The sequence below is a fragment of the Psammomys obesus genome, unplaced genomic scaffold (assembly GCF_907164565.1).
Source record: "Psammomys obesus unplaced genomic scaffold, mPsaObe1.curated_primary_1811, whole genome shotgun sequence".
Taxonomy (NCBI): Eukaryota; Metazoa; Chordata; class Mammalia; order Rodentia; family Muridae; genus Psammomys; species Psammomys obesus.
The window spans coordinates 54,165,768-54,186,360 of record NW_026585895.1 but is presented as its reverse complement, the minus strand read 5'-3'; the positions used below and the strand labels follow the sequence as shown (position 1 = coordinate 54,186,360).

At 52.4% G+C, this 20,593-nt stretch overlaps 1 pseudogene; it reads left to right on the top strand.

Annotated features, from left to right (window-relative positions):
* Window positions 1-18,509, top strand: part of LOC129671125 (60S ribosomal protein L9-like) — a 41,033-nt pseudogene extending 22,524 nt beyond the window's left edge.
* Window positions 18,510-20,593: the final 2,084 nt, after the last annotated feature.

The following is a 20,593-nucleotide window of genomic DNA, read 5'->3' as shown; positions in this document are numbered from 1 at the left end:
GTGTGTGTGTGTGTGTGTGTGTGTGTGTGTGTGTGTGTGTGTGTGTGAGAGAGAGAGAGAGAGAGAGAGAGAGAGAGAGAGACTATTCCTCTTAGCTTTGGCCATTGTGTCTCTGGCCACCTCAGGACCTCTGGATGTTTCTGGAGCTTGTGCTCTCTCTCTCTCTCTTTCTCTCTCTTTCTCCCTCCTCTTCCCTCTTCCTCTCCCTATCTCTCCCTCTTGCTGTCACTCTTTTTCTGATGTTATTCTCCCTGTTTCACCCTTCTTCCCTGCTCTGTCTCTCTGTATCTTTGTCTCTGTCTCTGTCTCTCTCTGTCTCTCTCTGTCTCTGTCTCTCTCTCTCTCTCTCTCTGTGTGTGTGTGTAGCGTGTCCCACTACAGTCCACACTTCCTAGAAAAATAGACACTGCATGTCTCTCCTAATGGGAACAAATGGCAAGTGGGCTGAATCTGTCTCCCGGGTGGGAAGACCCTAGCTGACAACTGGCCCATAGCCTCACCAAATGGTGTATATGGTATGAGCACCTGGCCCCCACAAGGCCCCTCCTTCCCTCTTAGAGATGCTGTACTTCCCTTAAGCTGTAGACAGGGTATACAGTGGCTGCAGAAGGGAGAGTCCCGGATGCCATGCTCTGAGCTGGAGTCTTTCTAGTGTGGACACAGACCGCTTCTACTCTGTGAAAACGCCAAGGCTCCTAGGCAGGGCTGGACTGGATGGTAGCTTCATCCAAGTGGGGGCCCCAGCAGCCAGCTTTTCACCCATCCCTCCCTACAGCTGCCACTGAGGGTGGGCACAGAAACTAGAGCTCCAGGCCCTTGCCAGCTGACAGGATTCACATTTCTCTTTGGGTGTCCCGCCCATGCATCTAGGGCATAAGAATGCTCCAGGGCAGTCTAATCCTGGCCTTGCTCCTTCCATGAGCCCCTATGGCTGAGTTTTTCTGAAAGCCGTTGCCTACCAGGTTCTTAGGTGGCCTCGCTCCCACCTGCTGGGGCTCTTTTGCTTGGGTAGGGCTTGCCTAGGACTCACTCCTCAGCTTGAGGGTAACAAGCCAGGCTTCTTGGGAAATAACTCCTTAGGAACTGTAAGCATGGCAGATTTCATCTTCATAGATGACTGGAGGCAACTCTGACACCCTCTTCCTCAAGTCTTTCCTGAGTTTCTGTTGTGTAGAGGGCCTTTGGTGCTCTGCATTTCATGGAGCCCTATTCCAGCCCAAATACAGTCCTGTAGAGTATTAGGGATGAGATATATACCACCAGGTCTGTGGCCCCCTGGCCTTGGGATTCTAGGTGCTTCTAAACTGCCTTGGAAGTCACTGGTGGTGCTCAGGGCGTTGGTCTCCATCCTTTCCCTGACTCTTGTCTTTCCACCTAGCTCTTTATGGCAAAAACTTCTTCCTAAGCGCTGTACAATGACATATCTGACATCATATAGGGCAGCCTACAGGCATAATGGCATCCTGAGTAGGGAAGACTGCAGCATTCCTAGTTTTTGTGGAAAGGAAAGAGCTAGTATGTCTAGTCAGGGCAGGAGCAGTGGTTTTTAGGGAATAGATATAAGTAAGCTCACACCTGAAATGTCTGAGAACCTCTTACAGGCACAGTGCCACAATTCAGCCAAGCCTTGAAAGACCAAATAACCACAGTATCAGGGACCAGGAGCTCTAGGGACAGGAGAGGCAGGGTGCTGTAGCTATTGCAGTCCTGATTTCCCAATACTTTTCAGGTGCCATCTTGGAGGGAGACAGTGATCCAAACTTTCTTTTTCCCATAAATGGAGATGGCACACCCACCTTTGGGGGTACTGAAGGGAAAATGAAAGGCATTCAGTGTGGGAATGGGGTGGTCCCTGCAGTTGCTGTGCCACTGCATGCAATGGCTGGTAGGTGCAGAATTCTTTACCTGTGCAAATGTGTGATTGTATATGTGTGTGTGCAAGTGGAAGCCAGAGGTCAACCTTAGGTATCACTGCACACACCGCCTTGTTATTTTGAGACATGGCTCTCATTGGAACTCAAAGATTAGGTTCTGCTGGCTGGCCAGTGAGTCCCTGTATATGCCTCTCTCTGCTTCTTTAGTACTGGGATTATATGCAGTTAAGTATATGCAGTTAAGCCTGACTGTTTGTTTGTTTGTTTGTTTTCATTTTTGTTTTTTGAGACAAGGTTTCTCTGTGTAGACCTGGTTGTCCTGGACTCACTTTGTAGACCAGACTGGCCTCAAACTCACAGAGATCTGCCTGCCCCTGCCTCCCCAAGTGCTGGGATGAAAGAGGTGAGCCACCATGCCCGGCAAGCCTGGCTTTTTTTAACAGAAGTTCTGAGGATGAAGCTCAGGTTCTCATGTTTGTATGGCATTACCACCCGAGCCATGTCCCAGCCCTCCAGGGTGCCCTTTCATGTCAAGTCAGCTTACCTTCTAGGATGAGCTCCCAGAACCTCAAACCTGATACCGCCACATCCACCTAACTGGCAATAGTGTTCATTGTGAGGCTGGCCTTGCCACACATGGTTATTAGCAGGGCCTAGGCCAAGATGGGAGTGTTAAGGACAGCAGGGGTGTTCACACTGCATATCCAGGCCAGCTGGATGAGTAGCTGACCAGCAGGGTGCTGTGCATTTGACCCTGCCCCAGGCTTCCTGGGCTGCAGCCAAGTACTCAGGAAAAAAAAAGCCTGTGGTGTGAGGGAGGCGACTTGGGCCAGAACCACAGAGTTGGAGCCTAGAGAGCTCCAGATGCTTGCAGAAATTTCTAGAATTCTTGATAACCTTCTAGAACCTCACACTTGAGTTTTCAGTCTCAGATTCTCTAGCTCAGTAGTAAAGTTGAGGCCTGGGTAGAGTGTGGATGGAACTTGAGGGCAGGAGGGTCCCATGCTCCTGGGAAAATCCTAGAAAAGGCTAGTCAGTGGGGACCAGCTGCAGGCACCCATCTCTGCACAGCATCTCTATTGGAAGCTGGTACCAGATGATTCTGCCACTAGATGTGGCCACAGACATGTCCTCAGGTGTGGAGTAAATGTTCAGGGCTGATCACATCCACAGAGTTAGGCATTGGGACCTGCAGCACAAAATAGCATAGCTGCTTGGGGCTTATGACAGGCTCTCCCCTAAACAGCAAAGCCGAGCAACTACACATATCTCTACTCCTGTGCAGCTTTGTCCACACGGGCTCTGGCTAGCACCATAGTAAAACATTCCCAACAGTACAACCGTCAACAACTCGCATGACCAGTGTGCATGGCAGATACGCAAGTGTGAACTAGCTATCTGATGGATCGGCCACAATAAGGAAAGATGGTTTGACAGCTGTTGGAGTAGGTGGAGCCTAGAAGGAACCCAGAGAGCCATACAGCAGGCCACCCATTCATGTCAGTGTCTCAGAGACAAGTCCATGGGATAGAACCCATCAAGCAAAAGCTACTTGAGGTGCTATGAATGGATGGATCTCGTGGGAGTGCCAGGCCTGTAAATGTGTCAGGCAAATTATTTCACAATAAAGTTGAAAAAAAAAAATAAACTAAAACACTTGCTGTGGGTTCACAGTTAGCCAGGCTTATATGGGCCTGGGGCAGGGCTGTCCCTTTTCTCTTGGCCTTTTACAGTATAGCAGGGGTGAAGAGTGATGACTCCATCTCCCTGCAGTTTGCTCAGCAGGCCAGGCCCCTACTCTGACCCTACTAGGCCTCCTCCCCTCCCACAGTCTTCCCAGAAGGAAGCAGAAGAGCAAATGGCACTTGGACTCCAGCCCAGAAAGCCTGGTGGGGACCGCCCCTTATCCCACTCTTGCTTACAAGTGGCCCATGTCCAGCATCAAGGCAGAGACCCTTTGAGTGGTGAGGTCCAGGAATACCACCCTCACTCTGCCAGGACCGTGGGAAGGCTGTGCCCACTGTGAGCTCCACATATGTCGCATACCCTGAGTATGAGGGACTTGAAGGGGGGCTCAAGAAGGAGACTCACACAATCTCCTCTGTGGGTGACATTCGGTCCTCTGACCCCTGTCCAAGAGTGGAGGAATGCTGGGCCAGAGAGGTCTAGGACAGCTAGGCCATCGCCTGGTGGCCCAGAGAGCTGTCCTTTCTCTGGGTTCCTTTCCTTCCCCACTCACTACTGGCCTTAGTGAAAGTCACACTTCTTCAGGTAGCTGATCCCATTCTGAGCCCTGGGCCATCAGGATATGGAAGCCAAGTTTCCAGAAACTGGGCAGTTAGTCATCAGCAGCAAGCCAAGGAAGTAGCTGCCTCCTGTCCGCCCCACCAGCTAGCCTTGGGTTCTATGGATCACAGAGTAGGGGGCTTTTCATACAGGCCCCTGAACTGACTGTGTGCCCCTCAAGACTGACTGTGCACCATTAGGACTTCCCAGTGAGGACCTTCTGAATGCTCTTAGTCAGTCTTTCAGGACTGACCACGTGATCTCAGAATTGCCTTTGAGACTTCAGTATTGATCATTTACCTTACCCCCAGGACTGCCTGCATGCCCCCAAAACTAACTGACTGATTCTAGGACTGATCAAGTAACCCTAGGACTGACTTGTGACACTGGGACTAATTCCCCACTCCCAGGAGTGACTATGTTCCTCCGGTACTGAACACATGGCTCTAGAACAGGCCACGTGCTTTCTGTACTCAGCTTCAAGTGGTGGCAGTCAGTGGCTATGACCTAAAGGACTTTCACCTCTGCTTTCATTGTTTCTGTTGGAGTGTAGGACATTTAGCCACCCCAAAGAAGAGTGCCTCAGGGTCAGCTGAGGAGTCTCCCTGAGAGATTTCAGGGCAGTGTAGATACAATTCCATGGTTGTGTGATGCCAGACCTCCTACAGGGCCTTCCTCTGGATATGTCCCATCTATGTCCCAGAAGCCAAAAGCAGCTATACGAAGCAGTTTCTGGTTCCCCACAAACCCAGTAATCCCCTACAACTACAACCGCTGATGTGATTGTTGAAGACACCATAGAGAAGGATGAAGCTACACAACAAGCTGAGGCAGGCCCCATGAGCCCAGACCTGGGCATAAGGAGGGCATTAGTGCATCCATACCTGTCTCCCTAATGGGGTGAGGACAAGGGCCCAGGCCAGATCTCTTACTTTGCTTGAACTGTAGTAACAGAGTCCCGCAGACTGGCAGCTTAACAGTGTGAATTTACAATGTCAAGGTTCCTTATAGCCAGATGTCTGGGGTGGGGTGTAATACAGCTTGCGGAAGGCCCTGAGCACCATTTCTGGTGCCACACATATGAAAAGCAGCCTGAAAGCAGAGGGTCACAGCACTGGTTCCTCCGAAGATATCCTTCTGAGCTTGCAGGTGCCATCTGTTTCCTGGTTCCTCTCATGACCATTTCTCTGTGTACGTCCTGGTCTCTTCCAATAAGGAAGACATCAGCTATATTGGCTAGGGATTTCTCTCACACCCCACTTTTAAAAGCAAGATCTGTAAAGGTGCTGTCCCCAAAAACCACGTATTGAGACTTTGAAGGTTAGGGTTTCAACACAAGAATTTCAGGAGAACACTACTTAGCCCCCAAAACCTCTGGGGATGAGGCTAGTTCTGGAAGTCTTCCTCCTGAGTGGGGAGTGCTCCTCTCAGGATCAGCCTCCTTCCTTTTTCTCAGGCCTCTCATCTGGAGCACATCATCCAAGTCAGGGCAGAGCTGGGCTTCCTGTCCCTGATGGATCTCTCAGTTTTTGTTAGCTAAGGAGGCCTGTGCTTCCCAGATGCCTTCCCTTTCCTGCATCCAAGGCCCCAGCTAAGACCCCATTTGGTCTCACCATGAAGCCTTTAGCCACTCCCCTCCACCCTGCAGACCATTGACGATGAGGCCTTAGCTTAGCTTTGATATTGTTCTACCTCCCTCCTGGGATCAAGGACATGGACAGAGAATGGGGAGCAGTACTGCAACATCAGTTACTGATGAGTATGGGGCTTGGAGCAAACTGCCTAACCTCTTTGAGCCACAAAAGCCTCTTTAGGAGAATGGAGCCATTCACCTAAAAGGAGGCTTTGAGCATGACCTGGGCTTGGGTGGACCTGGTAAACAAGTGGTGCTTTGCTAGCTACTAGCACTCAGCAACTGTCCCTCTGGGCTATCAGAACTGAGGAACCCAGAGGGTTCCAGAGCAAGCATCTCACTGGCCAGAGGGAGGGCTCTGCTGGCAGCCATACCCTGACCCCTCTGTATGTAAGGACATTTCTCTCCAGCTGCCCAACTCCACTCCATCTCCTCCAGTGGCTTCTAACTTTGAGAAACCATCTGTATTGACCTACAGGTCTCTCAAGGCATTTTCTGTCTCCTATCAACCTCCTTTGAAGCCTTTCCCTGACTCAGCCCCCAGAGACCATGATGGGCTTCACCATATTTCAGGAAGGGGTAGAGAGGTCTTCAAAACTAGAAGATCCCTCTGGCTCTCAGGAGCCTGGAATACACAGAGATGGAGGACTTCCCACAAGCTTAACTCAGGGATAGAGTATGCCTGGCTCCCCAGGGACTTATCTATCCCTACTCAGGGTTGTTTTGAGGATGTGCTTTTATCTCTGCCCTAATCATTGTGGCAGAGCCAGATTGCTGCTGAGGTGGACAGCTGGCCACCAGAGGTTTGAATAAGAGTGCCACACCCTGACCATCTCTACCAGCTGTTCTGTGGGTCATGGTAGCTCTTACTTACAGAAGCACACATGCTTCTGTGTGTCTCACCTCTGTGCTCCCAAGCAGAGGAATGTGGTCCACAGGATGCAGGGGGCTTTGCTGTCTCTGGCCACAGATAAACCTCCCCCACAGCTTTCTGGAGCCTTTGGGAGGCATACATTCCAGAGCCTTCTCCCAGACCCCCCACCCTCCCTGTGTCCTCCCTATTTCAGGCGCAGAGCCCCTCTCCCCCATCAGCTCACCCTCCCCATAAGGAGATTCCTTCCCTAAACAGGCCTCCCACAGTAGTGTCCAGCTGTCCACACAGCCTGCAGAACCACCTGGGGCCACTTTCTACTGATCTCATCCCTCCAACCTGCCTTCCCAGGCCCTGGGTCGTGGGATCAAGCTAATTGGGTGGGCGGAACTCCTTGCATGGCGTGGATGCTGTCTTGTCTGGGGGACCCATAAGCCCACTATGTCAGGGATGGCAGAGAGGGCCACGAGGAGCCCCTCAGGACTACAAAGGACATAGGGGAACCATATGCCAGAGGAGGGAGGACCAATGGGTTTGGGCTTTCTTAGCCCTGGATATGGGGAATCTCTCAGGACTCCAGGTCTGGGGCTGGCACCCAGGCTGTACTTGAGACACAGATTAGTGGATGTTGTGGCAACAGTGCACTGGTTTGGGGGATCTTGCCATATGCTTGCTGCATAGATGTCCTGTGTCTCTGCAAGACCCACATAGGATCATCTCAGGCTGGTGTTCTGTAGGTGATGGGGCTGACTGTGACAGGAGGCCTGGTGTAGGCAGTGTCTCAATGTTCAGGGAGACATGAGGGGTAAGGCAGTATCAGAGAGGGCTCATACTGCCCTTGAGTGAATCTCGTACTCTCTGGGCCTGAGTCTAGTTTGTGAGTTTCCTGACAACTATGGGGGATGGGGGAGAGGGTGGGAGGTGTCTCAGTTTTGGCATAATCAGGAGAAGGCTGTAGGAGAGAGCTGTTCTCAGACTCTTCCTAAGGGCTCCCTGCACCAGGGATGAGCCAGGGTGCCCAGAGGCCTCCTGACAGGTGCAAGGAGTCAGGCCCCAGCTGTGTATAGAACCTGCGTTTCGGGGCAATTAACTCCCCAGCAGCCGAAACCTGGAGGAAGACAAGCCAGCCTCTGCCCAGGCCTGCTCAGGCCCAGCCCAGCATCACCTGGGCAGCCCCACCCACTTGCTGGAGCCCACAGGTGACTAGAAAAAGGGTGGCTTTTAGGGACTGGTGGGCAGGCTGTTCATGAGGAATATGGTTGGGGCTGAGTGGGCATTCACGTTCTTGTGGAAAAGGCAATAAAACAGTAAGTGCCCAAAGTGGAAAATGGAAAAAAGCTGGCAGGCTCCCGAAAGCATGCAAGGCAGTTGGATTCTTAGAGAACTGTCTAGAAGGCCTGAGAGACAGGCCACACCAGCAACAGGGATGCCCTGTCTGTCCTTCCCCCATCTGCATTTGCCAGCTCTCCCACATCAACAGAACCTGCTGCTTGTGAGGCTTTGGCTAAGCCAGCTCTGCATGCTTCAGGCAGTACCTGTCTCCAGTCTTAGCTTGGGTGACAGGTGTTGGTGTGAAGGCTGGCCCACACGGTGCTGCTGCCTCCCACACACCCTCTGAAGTAGACAGGTGGCCCTGAGGAGCACACTACGTGCAATGGGGCCTCATGGGCAGGACTGTGGCTGACCCCTGCTCAACAGGGCCTGTCCCCATGAATACCCACTGTTTGGTAATTGTCACAAACATGGACCAGCCTCTTCTCATATCCTGTTTCTTCCCCCTGAGAAGAACAGAATAAAAACCAAATATAATAAAACAAACAAACAAGAAACCCAAAACAAAGCAACAACAACAAAAACAGGCTGGTACTCTGTCACATGACCAGCACAAGGGAGACCCCACTCAAGTCCCTTTGGCATTGGGATTGGGTTCTGAGTTGTGTTCCAGCCTCCATGGCATGGCCAGACTGCTACTGGAGTGGGCAGCTAGACACACAGGCTCTAGACACAGGGACCATAGCATCAGGCAAGGACAAATGTCTTGTGGTCTGCCAGACTGCTGTAGCTTTCTCCAGTTCCACTGTCTTGGAGCAGACAGATATGCCTGTGTGGTAGGATGCTGGGACAGAGACAGCTGCCCAGGTAGAGAGCAGACATTCAGCTAAAAGATGTGTTACTATAGCAAGGCAATCAATAAATGCTTATGGAGTACCAACTGTGTACAGGATGCAGGATATTAGGGAAGCAGCAGCAGACAGATACCTGTCACCTGAGGAGACAGATCTCTGCAGGGGAGGCTTGTCATCCAGAAGGCCTTCCTGGATGCAGAGGGGTATTTCCAGGGTTTTCAGAGGCTAAGCTCCCCTTGGTGTAATAGGAAAAAGAGCTGCTCCTATCTGCCCTGGTGGTTCCTCATGTGGACAGATGAACCCATGGCAAGGTTCCAGGCTTCTTCCTACTCAGTGCCCTGTCTCTGTGTTTTGAGACATGTCTGAGAGTCGCTGTGCTTCAGTGTTCTCTGGGAACCCAGGTGATCTGGGGAGTTGAACCCATCTCACAAAACCTGGAGCTTCAATGACTTATTAAGCACATGGGCTCCCAGGATGAGCAGGATCACTGCAGCTGGGCCCTGCTTGCCCTTGGCCTCAGCAGAGCAAAGAGGAAGCAGACATGAATTCTGGTGCAAAAGGGATGTTTGTGCAGATGACCCATGAGCTTGTGCAATGACTGTGAGGCCCAAAAAAAAAAAAAAAAAAAAAAAAAAAAAAAGAACTGGCTGCCTGTGGCTGCACGCGAGGGGCAGCTTCAGGTCATCAGGAGCTACCCAATGGCCAGGGTGTCTCCATCAAGCCATAGCCAGGGTTATACCCACCAGCTAGGTTCTACTCCGCAGCCTGAGCTGGCAGGAGGATCCTATCCCAGAGGCTTGCACTCCTGAGCTTGATGCGTCTCCTGTACCACCTACTGAAGAGCCTGGGGTTCAAGACCACACTCCCCACCACATGTGCAGACACCATCTTTCCTGCCATACCCAGCTGAGCGTTTGGTGTCTCTCAGGACAAAGTTGGAGGCCTGGCCTTTGGGTCAGTTCCAGGGTCTGGTCTGAATGATGGTCTGTCCAAATCCTGCTCTCAGAGCTCCCTGTGGGAACTGAAGTAGGTCCTTCCTCCCTTGTTGGGGCAGAGTAGTCAGGAAAGGGGTCAGACAAGGCCCTGAGCTACACTGTAAAGGAAGAGCTGTGGTAGCCTAGTGAGCCTGGAGCAAGGGCCAGCACAGCAGTCACAGGGCCTGGCATCTTCCCTGACTATCAAGATAAGCTGGGGAGGAGCCACCCCCCACCCCCATGCCTAGAGGAGAGTCTAGATTGAGCGTGGAGCAACAGTAGCAGTAAATATACGATGTTTTATAGGAACCCTGCCCATCCCCCACAGAGCGGTTCCAGAAGGCAGATAGGTACCCAAGCACCCAGCTGCCCCCAAGAGTAACAGTGTCCTGAGGGACAACCCTGAGAGTGCAGAGGAGGGAAGAGAAGGGACAGCTGACTATTGTGGTGTCCCTGATTAAGAATAGATGCAGAGCCAGGACTCCACCCTGGTTACCACTATCAGGGCCTGTGTGCATGACCTCAGCAAGCCAGGCTGGCACAGGGAGGGGCGTGGGTTCCCCTGTCCTCCAGGCTTCATTATCTGGGTCTGCCTTGCCCTGCAAGAGATAATTGTTTATAGCTGGAATAGATTCTGGGAACTTGTCACAGGGCCAAAGAGGGAGATCTCACAGACATGGTCAGGGACTGTGGCTCTTGGCCAGGGAATCCCAGAGGTCTGTAGGGGCTGATTCAGCCATTGTGGCTTTTGAGGGAGACGAAGGCCAGGAGAAGGGAGGTGGCTTGCCCTGGGGTTGCAGGCACATTTGGGTGGACTACCCTAGGCCCTCCTCATCTCATCATATGGCCACACTCCTGCAGGCCCTGCTAGATGCTCTCTGGAAAGGGAAAAATGGGATGGATGGACAGCCAGACGGTTCCTAAGACCTTGCCTGCAATGTTCCAGGACATCTTCTTCCAGGGCCCTGGCTCAGGCTGCAGTCTTTGCAGGTCAGGAATATGATTCAAGACTGGAGACTAGGAAAGAGATACCCGCTCCCCCAAATCTTACCAGAGGGGCACTGGCCAAGGCTCCCTAGAGGCAGACAAGGAGCTGCCTCCCCATGTGGGGGGTCTGAGAAGAACTGGAGCTCTCTGGGATCCCCTAGAGCCCCTCTTCCCACACCAGAGCCTTCCAGTCCCACCCAGTGCCCGCAGCCAGCTTTCTTGCTCCTCTTGCAACATCACATGAAGGCTGTGGCGGAAACCCTCGTCACTTTCAGGCCCCAACCTGCTGCCCGCCTCAGGCTCCCAGACTCCTCTCCCACGGGGGAGGGGGTACCAGCCCAGAGACCCTGTGGAGACATGTCCCTGAGCTGCAGGTCCCTGAGAGTGATAGTGGGCACTCTGTGCCTCCACTGCCTGGGAAAAAAAGTTCTTTATGCCTAGACCCCAAACAACCAGGGACCTTACAATAACCACTGGGTCCTAGTTTTTTGGTCTCTGCATCTCCAAAGGGTCATCTGCTCAAAGCCCTCATCAGACGCCCAGGGATGACACTTCTCGGCCTGGCCCACATCTGAGAAATGTGTGTGAGAAAAGGGGCACTCTGAGATTGGCCCCTCCCTCCAGATTCCCAGTTGCACCCTTGGCCCTTGGGTAGTAGAGTCCTAGTCCCTAGAGACACTGGATGCTTAAGGGAGCTACGAGTTTTGCCTAGGCATGTCTGGAAATTGAGAAGTCCCTTTGGAGTATGGATGGAGCTAGAGAGAAAGGCAGTTCTGGGTAGATTCAAAGGTGGGGGCCTGGGGCCTGTGTGTAGGCAAGACCCAGCACCCCCTTCCTTGCTTGCTTCTCCTGGTGGCAGGCAAGTGAGTGGTGGCCTCATGCCCTAGGCTTCCTGTTCGCAGCACAGGCTGCCGCAGGTGGGGCCAATGACAGGGTTTTCCTTCCTCTGGGCCGATGAAGTAGAGGTAGTGAGTTGGGGATAAACAAGGAAGGTGATCTCCCTGCAGGGGCACTGCTAGAGGTGAGAGGGTCCGGAGCTGGACTTGGTGAAAGGGACTGATTGACCTTAGACAGAGGCTCCTGGAGACAGCAGCCTCCCCCACTCTGCATGCCAAGGCAATACTTTTTTGCCATTCTGCATGTGCCTAGCAAAGCTCTCCTGTGCCATTATGCAGGTTGTCCACTGCTCACAGGTTTGGCCCTACAGCAGCCAGGTCTGCCCCAGGGTTTCTTTCAGAGGTGCCTACTGGAACTTAAGCCAGTATGGTATCCTACAGCTCATGTACAAGTTATCGGCAGCTTCCCTCTCTGTCTCATTCATTGGTCTCTCTCTTGCTCCATCAGTGTCTGGTCATGGTACAGGCCCTGTCTGACATTTTGATTGCCTGCACTGCCCTAGGGCTTTCCTATGGCTAGGAGGGGGCTGAGTAAAGCTTCTCTGGGGGTCTCTGCCCTCAGTGTCCAGGACACAGACCTAAGGAAGTTTGGTGGCCATGGTGAAGGGTTCAGAACAGTGCTGGGTGAACAAAGAGTGGCAGCAAGTAGGCCCAGGGTAGACCCTGGTCAAGGCCAAGCACAGTCTGGGCAGCATGTGACATCCCACACCTACCTTCCTCTCCCTGCCTTGTAGGACACACAGCCTGGACCTTCACGGCTAAAGCTCACTTCTTGGTGTTCCTGCCTGGCCTCTGCTCCTCAGGATGCATCTTTTCTGCCACCTCAAGCAGAGCCTGATTCTGTGGTCTAGGGCCTGACCACCTCCTCCAGGAGCCTTCCTAGGGCTCCTGCCCTTGACTCAACTCCTCCATGTTTTCCAGACAGGCTCTGAAACCACATCAGGATATAGAGGCTGGATGTCCTGGGCAAGCTACATCTTTGTTAATGCCATGGTCAGTGCCTGAAGAGCACTGTCTAGCTTCTCTAAGTACAGTTACAGGGCAGCTGTGTCAAGCAGGGCACATGCCCGGGCAATGCTCACTGCAACTAGATGCTAGAGAAGGATCTCCCGGCCCCTAGAGCTGGCTCCCACCCCTAAGAAGCCCTCTCACTGTCTCTGTTATCAAGTGGTTCATGAATGACCAGAGATCACCTAATGACCCTAGAGATGGTGTATCAGGGTGCCAAGCACTGATGGAGTCCCCTGACTCCATCCCCGAGGCAGTCACGGTGCCCCCAGAAAGCTCTAGGCTCAGCTCTCCATCCTCATACTAGTGGACAGTAGCCTCAGAGGTACCTAGATTCCATAACTCAGATTTCCATAACCCTGGCCAGACTCCCGTGGCCTTCATTGATCCTGTGGTCAAATTGCCCAGGTTTATCTACCTCCTGGCAGAAGCAATTACTGAGCGCCAGCTGTGTACTGTGCTGTGCTGGTGTGGGCAGAGCTGAGGCGGTGGGGGGTGCTGTAGCCTGGTCCCTCAGCAGCCCCAGTGGAGACCTGGTCAAGCAGCCAGGGAGCAGCTGGGGCTGGGCAGCTTCCTTGTGGCTTCCTGAAGGGCACTTGCTGGTGCTTACACCTGGCCACCTGCCACTCTTCCCTCCTCTGCTCAGTGTGTTCTCACGCTCAGAGCTGGCACAGAGACCAGGCCACGCTGAGACTTGTCATCCTGGTCTTGGGAAGGCAGGCGAGGCTCTCCTCTGGACCCGGGGGCAGGAGCTACAGCAAGTCTGGACACGGCAGGAATAGAGAAAGTTGCAACACAGGCCAAACAGCTCCAGGAGGCCTGCTGAGCACACATCCCAGCCCCCAGGCTGGGGGCTAAGCTTCTGTCCTCCCCGAAGCTACTCTAGAGGCCTAGCCCAGGGTCCTAGCCCTCTCTGGCTCTATTTCCACCTCTTGAAGTTGGGGTAATAAAGGTAGCTGGGACATATATATGGAGCCTAATGCAGATACGTACTTTCTTCCTACCACAGCAGTAGCATCATCATTGCAGGCCTCAGAGACACTTTTTGGAGAGATACATGATGATGGAAATGGCTGCCTTGGGGCACAGATCTTTGTCTCCACACCAGGTGGCTATCTCTTCAGGGCACAAAACTAGGATTCTTAAGGTCCTGACAGTAACAGGCTGGGGAATGGTGGTCTTGGTTTCTGTCTCTCTGATCTTGTCTAGTGTTTGGCTCAATCCCTGGATATGTCTAGCCACACTGGTGGATCTCCTTGGCCCCATGGAACCAAGAACTGTCTTGCAGCCTGGTCATGGGTCTGCACCTCCCATGTGCACCTGCCCTCTGAAAGCTAGCTACACTTCTCTCATAACAGATCTCAGGGGCAGTGAAAACCACTAGAGTCAAGGCCAGCCCCTGGGACCCCTGAATCTTATCTTTATCCCACCAGGCCCTGGGATGGGCCTATACTTTTAAAAACATACAAATAGAAGTCCCTCCAGGAACAAATGAAACACTTACACGTTCTTGACCTGTCAGAGCTGCCTTGGCAGAGGGGCTTTGGCAGATTCTGTTCTGGCTATCACCATTACTTCTCTGCTGTCATTTTGGGAAACCGAGGCCCAAGGAAGCACAGGCCTACACTCAACTTCAAAAACTACTGCTGGCAGGTCCTGTTGGGGAAGCAACTTTAGCTTTGGGGTGGGGACCTCCTAAATGTTCCGTCTCTTGGTCCTTTCTGAGGAGGAGGATGAAGGACCCGTGAGATAGCGGTCCTTTTGCAAGAGCCTACTGGGCGTGGTAGTGGCAGCAGCTAGAGGGTAAGACATGGCCCCCTAGGTGGGCGGCAGCCCCTTGACACTTTCCACCTGCTGGCACAGTGCCAGGCAAGCGTGGGAATGTGGCCGGCAGGAACAGGCCTCTCCCCCCAGGATTCAGCACCTGGGTGCTGGCCAAGAACACTCTGATCTGAAGAGGAAGCGATGTTCAGTTGCCCAACCTGACCCAAGACCACTGGGAAGTGAGGAAGCCTTGGGTGGATATCCACTGACCAGGCTCAGGCCCAGACTGAGCCCCAGTCCAATCCCCAATTCCTGCTGCAGTCAGAGCCTGGATCAGTTTGAGTCCTGATCCGAGCCACAGATGGAGGCTTTGCACAGGCACACAGATTGCCCTAGCCGTAAATTCCCTTCTGATCCCTGATCCCAGACACAGACTGACTAAGGCAATTCACACACTGAGCCTTTAACCTATCTGCATAAAAGTTTTTGACCCCAGACATAGACAGATCTCCTAAATCAGGTACAAGTTTGTCTCTGATCCTAGTCACAGCATGAGCCCCTCAACACTAGTCCAAGGTGAGCCCTGATCAAAACCAGTCTCTAGTTCTAGCTACAAACTGAGCCATGGTCCTAGCCATAGACTGAACTTTGATATAGCACTGACTGAGCCCTGATCCCAGCCACACACTGAGCCCTGACATAGCACTGATGAAACCTAAGCTCTAACACAAGCATAGACTGAGACTGACTGGGACCTGGACCTGAGCATGGTTCCTGACTTCAGACCGATCCTGACTTCACACTGAGCATCATCTTTCTTTTTGCCGTTCTCTAGCTCTAGCTGTGTCTGTCTCAGTGCCATGGCCCATGGCCCCTCATCCCCTAGACAGAAGCCACTGTGGGTTAGTTACCTCAGCAGAGCTGAGCAGTGGAACACAGACGGTGACAGCCCATCCCCACTGGGCTCTGAATCTTCCCTGAGTGTTGCATTAATTTTCAAACTAAATTAGGGCATCATGCATAGGGTTATGAGCCCGGGCTGTAGACCCGAAGAAAGGCCGAGGAGCTGGGGCAGGGAGGGGGGATGATGAGTGCAGCAGGGCTACCTGGCTTTCTGAACATCTGTCGTATACTGACCTTTCTGAGCTAGCTCCAGGGAGTAAACAGGATCCACTGGGCTTTGCCCAGGCTAGTCCACCCTGTGCTCAAGTATGTACAGCTGTGGATGGCATGCTGAGCTCTGACTGGGTCAGTTACATGCTAGAGACAGATCTCAGTTTGACAGGCACAGACCTGTGAGGCAGGGTGCCCAGCTGGGGTGTTCTTCAACAGGGGATGACCAGAAGAAATGAGACATCTGAGGGCAGGGCCACTGAGGGCCTCAGCCGACAAAGAGCGCCAGCCCCCCACGCCTGCCCAAGTTCTGCACTAGCAACCCTGTACTGAGGGAGGAGCTGCTTGTCGGAGATGAACCACTCCTCTAATCTCTGCCCTTATCTGCCTCGTATTTGCCCACTGAGAGTTTAAACACAGGACCTGGCGGTCCAGGGGGGTGGGGAGGGGACAGCCGATGTTTGCCCAGCTTCTCCCAGCCGTGTTATAAATAGCCTGGAGCTTCTTGGCTGTGGGTGTTACAGGGTCCCCACAGGCACCGCCTAGCACTTGGGCACCAGATGCCAGGTGGCAAGCCTGAGGTATTGACATTCCCCAGCTCTGTGTTTGGCTTCCGATAGAGGCCCTGACAAGGGCAAGGCTGGAAGAGCTTTTTCTCATAGGAAAGCCCCCTGCTCCCTTAGGCTACTCCTCCAAGCTATCCCAGACCACACCTGTGCTGTGGGAGAGCCCCAAGGTGTGCAGTCTATACTGAGAGCCTCAGAGGTCCAGGGCTGGGCCAGGCCTCAGTCTGTGCTGGCCCTCGCTCTACAGCAACTGGTTAGACTTTGGGAATGACAGAAAGAAGAGCCCTGCCCTGGGTCAGAGCCCTTCCTTAGAGTTCCAGGCTCCACTTGAAAGATGGAGTGGAACCTGCTCCTGACGTATCCAGAAGGTGTCACTGCCAAGAGCATTTCTGTAATTAATGAGCCTCAGTTTCCTGGCTATCAAATGAGATGCTTAAAGATGGGTGTAGTGGTGCACACCTTTAATCCTGGGCCAGAAGCAGGTAGAGCTCTGTAAGTTCAAGACCAATCTGTTCTACATAGTGAGTTCCAGGACAGCCAGAGGTACATAGTGAGAACCTGTCTAAAAAAAAAAAAAAAAAAAAAAAAAAAAACCTGGGGAAATGGCTCAGTTGGTAAAGTGTTTGCTCAGCAAACATGAGAACCCAAATTTGGATTTCTGGCACCAGGTAAAAAGCTGGAATGGTGGAGCAGGTCTCTAATCCCAGTACTAGGGGCAGACAGGGACAGGCAGACCCCAGGGCTTTGCTGGCTAGTTAGCCTAGCCAAACAGTGAGTTCCAGGTTTGGTGAGAAAGCCTGTCTCAAAACATTAGGGGAAGAACAATAGAAAGAGACACCTAATGCTGACTTCTGACCTTCACACATATACACATGGGTGAACACCACTGTGCATACATGTATACACATGCATAATGCACACACACACACACACAGAGAGAGAGAGAGACACACACAGACACACACACATATACTGGTTTGCTCATGGTGCCTCATCTCAGCCTTGTGGAAGAAGATGAATGCATTGTCAAACTGTCAGCACCCTTCAGCTATATGCCTTAGAGCTTTCCCATGAGCAAAGCAAGCAAGCAGAGCAGGGAGTGGTTCTCAAGGCCAGGCAGGACTACTGCCACCTCACATGTGAGCAGGTGAAGGGGAACCCTGGCAGATGGTACTGGCCCAGGCTCTAAGCAAGCAAGGCCTCACAAACCTGAAGTCTGCTACCCAGCACTCCCTAAACCTCTAAGGAAGCCCTCTTGCTTTCTGACTCTATTGGTTTCATCAACCTCATTAGCCAGTTTATAGGGCCTCTAGGTTCCTTCAAAGCCCTCCTGGCCCCACCAGCTTTGTGAGTCCTTCTTGCACCCCTGGGGATGGGCTAAGTGATCCCCAGGTTCTGTAGAGCCCTGGGGTCACCTCATTAGCCACAAGCCAAGAGAACAAGGTTGGGGAGCCAGGTGGGATTGCTGTCCTTGAGGGCCTTAGTAGACAGTCAGATCTGTGGCTGCCATAGCCTACTCTCAGATCTATCAGTCCAGCAGGATGCCCAGCCCAGGTAATGACATCAGTGTAGTTAGCCGTGGATGAAAGAGCCCTAGGTCTGGTAGAGGGGGTACACAATTCCTCTGCCCATTCATTTCCACCATTGGTAGTCAGCTAATGCAGGGAATTCCAGCACTCAGGAGGCAGAGGCAGAGGCAGAGGCAGGTGGATCTCTGAGTTCAAAGTCATCCTGATCTACAGAGCAAGTTCCAGGACAGCAAAAGCTACACAGAAAAACCTTGTTTCACCAAAACAAAAACCAAAACCAACCCACCAAACAAACAAAGTTCTTTGCCCATCTCCTTCAAGAATTAAGACCATTCTCAGCAATCAGACTGTCAAAATTGTTGACATTACTCTGAAGGGATGCATAGTCACTGTGAAGGGCCCCAGAGGAACCCTTGCAAGGGATGTCAATCATATCACTGTAGAGCTGAGTCTCTTCAGAAAGAACAAGAAGAGGCTCTGGGCTGACAAATGGTGGGTAACAGAAAGGAGCTGACCACTGTCTGAACCATCTGAAGTCATGGGCAGAACATGATCAAAGGTGTCACACTGGGCGCCCAGCACAAGATGAGGTCTGTGTATGCTCACTTCTCCCTCATTCAGGAGACTGGGTCTTTGGTTGAAATCTGAAATTTCTTGGGTGAAAAATACATCTGTAGGGCTCAGATGAGAACGGACGTTACTTGTTCCATCTCTCAAGTCCAGAAAGATAAATTAATCCTTGAAGGAAATGATATTGAACTTGTTTCAAGTTCAGTGGCTTTGATTCAGCAAGTCATAACAGTTAAAAACAAGGATATCAGAAAGTTTTTGGATGGTATCTCTGTGTCTGAAAAGGGAACAGTGCAGCAGGCTAATGAATAACACCTCAGTTACCCAGCTCCAGAAACAAGATCCTGAATTACAAATATGCCTGGGGTGTCTTTGAGGACAACAAAAGACATATTGAAAAGAAGAAGATGGAGGAAGAGGAGGAGACAAAAAAGAAGAAAGGAGAAGAAAGAAAGAAAACCCAACCAGCAAAAACTATTTGACAACAATCTTGGCAACTCTATTAATACTATAAGTAAAGCATTTTCTTACCTCCAAAGGTTACCTTTTTGCATCATTTTAAAAGAAATTAAGATAATTTATGTGCTCTGCATATCTGTCGGGTCATGAATCTGGCTAGGCATGTTGGGTGTCAGAGAAGAGAGAGGTCTGAAAAGCAGAGGTAAGAGGGGTCCAGTGGTCTCTGTGACCCTGGACATTCAGTAGCATCTAAAAAGGTATGAGCAGGCCAGGTGACTGGACTAGGAGGGCTGGGGGAATAACAACATAATGGAGTAAGGGGTAAAGAGGTAGGAGGAACTGAGGCCATAGTCTGAGCCCTCAGGAAGAGGCTGCTGGGGAGTGGAAGTCTATGCGTGCTTGACCCCAGGCCTCTACAGTGTCACTGAATAGAAAAAGCCGCTAGACAGATCAAGACTACAGGCCTCAGTCTGTGCAGCAAAGACAGCCTTGGAGAGTTTCCTTAAAATCCCAGGAAGGAGGAGTGGGCTGAGGGAAAAAGAGTGCTGCTTCAGTTGAAGAGTCTTTACTAGTCTTTCAAGATGAGGTCCAGGTAGAACTGTGCCTCCACCCACAGAGCCCTGTGCACCTGCTGTTCCTCCTCCCCCAGCCTCCGGGGGCTGACCACACAGGGTCAGCCCCAACTTATCTCTCTACTCCACTCGTGGATGGCAGCCCCTCCCACCCCTGGGGAGACTGTGGCTACCACTGACATCTGCTTTCTCCCCGTTCCCACACTCCTTGCCCTCCACAGTCTCTGCCTGTGTACCTGATTGGGGCTTGCCATCCTCCACTGGCTTCTGAAGGCTCTTGGGGACACTGAGTCATGCCACCCAGAGCTGTGGACCTGCCTTCAGTTCTGTGAATGCCAGCTGAGCTCTCTCGGCCTGAAGCCTGCAGCCAGGCACTCTGAGGTAGGTACCGTACCCTACTTCTCAGAAGAGGAAACTTAGACACACTCACATCTCTGGACAAAGCCTGCAGGCTGCTCTCCCCAGCCTTTGTACCTGAGTGCAGTGTACACAGCCCTAAACTGCCTGCCCAGTGCTGTGAGTACCAACACAGCACCATGCCTCTGCTTGACACAGCTGGGAACATAGGGGTTCAGGTGTGGCCTGTCACTTCTAAGGGACTCTGGAGACCGAGGTCCTCACTGGACACTGCATCCACCTGTTCTGTAGCCAGGTTTGTCTGACAGCACAGGTACCTGTTGCTCTGGGCCAGCTGGAAGCCAGACTTGCCTGTTGCCAGGGCCAGATATGGAGCTCAGCAGAGGCGTGAAGGAAGAACAGGGATGGGCCTGTGATGGGACCTTGGCAGCGTCCCAGCCTACTCTTCTGGCACACAGAGGCCTGCTGACCATATGCCGCTGCTGTGATTTGTTGGGGCAAGGGCTGGAAGCGGCTGACACACTCCACCCTACCCACCTTGGCACAGTGGAACATTCCACAGGCTGTTCTATGTCCTTGTGCCCCATTACCCTCCCAGAGCCTCCCTCAGCTGGGCTACAAGCATCCCAGCTGCCCAAGCCAAAGGGGAAATAACTCAGGCTCCATGCTTTGCTGGCAGAGCATGAGGGTCCCTGTCAGGGTCTAAGAAGGGATGTCAGTAAATGGAACATGAGTGCAACATCAGCCCAGAGGTGGAAAAAGAAGGGTGGCTCCCTGCTGGCCTCAGGAGTTCAACACACATCCCCTGTCCCCATTCCTTGTCTGCCTTGCCAAAGGCCTCTTCATCCCACAGGAGCAGATATGTCAAGCACCACCTGTGGCCGGCGCTGGCTGCTGATGCAGCCCCAAGTTCCTCAGCTCTTGAGGTCTGTGTCTTTGCAAGTGCAGAACTCCCATCTGGGGGGAGAACGGAGACAAAGGGTGGTGAACCCTCCTCTATCTTTTTCA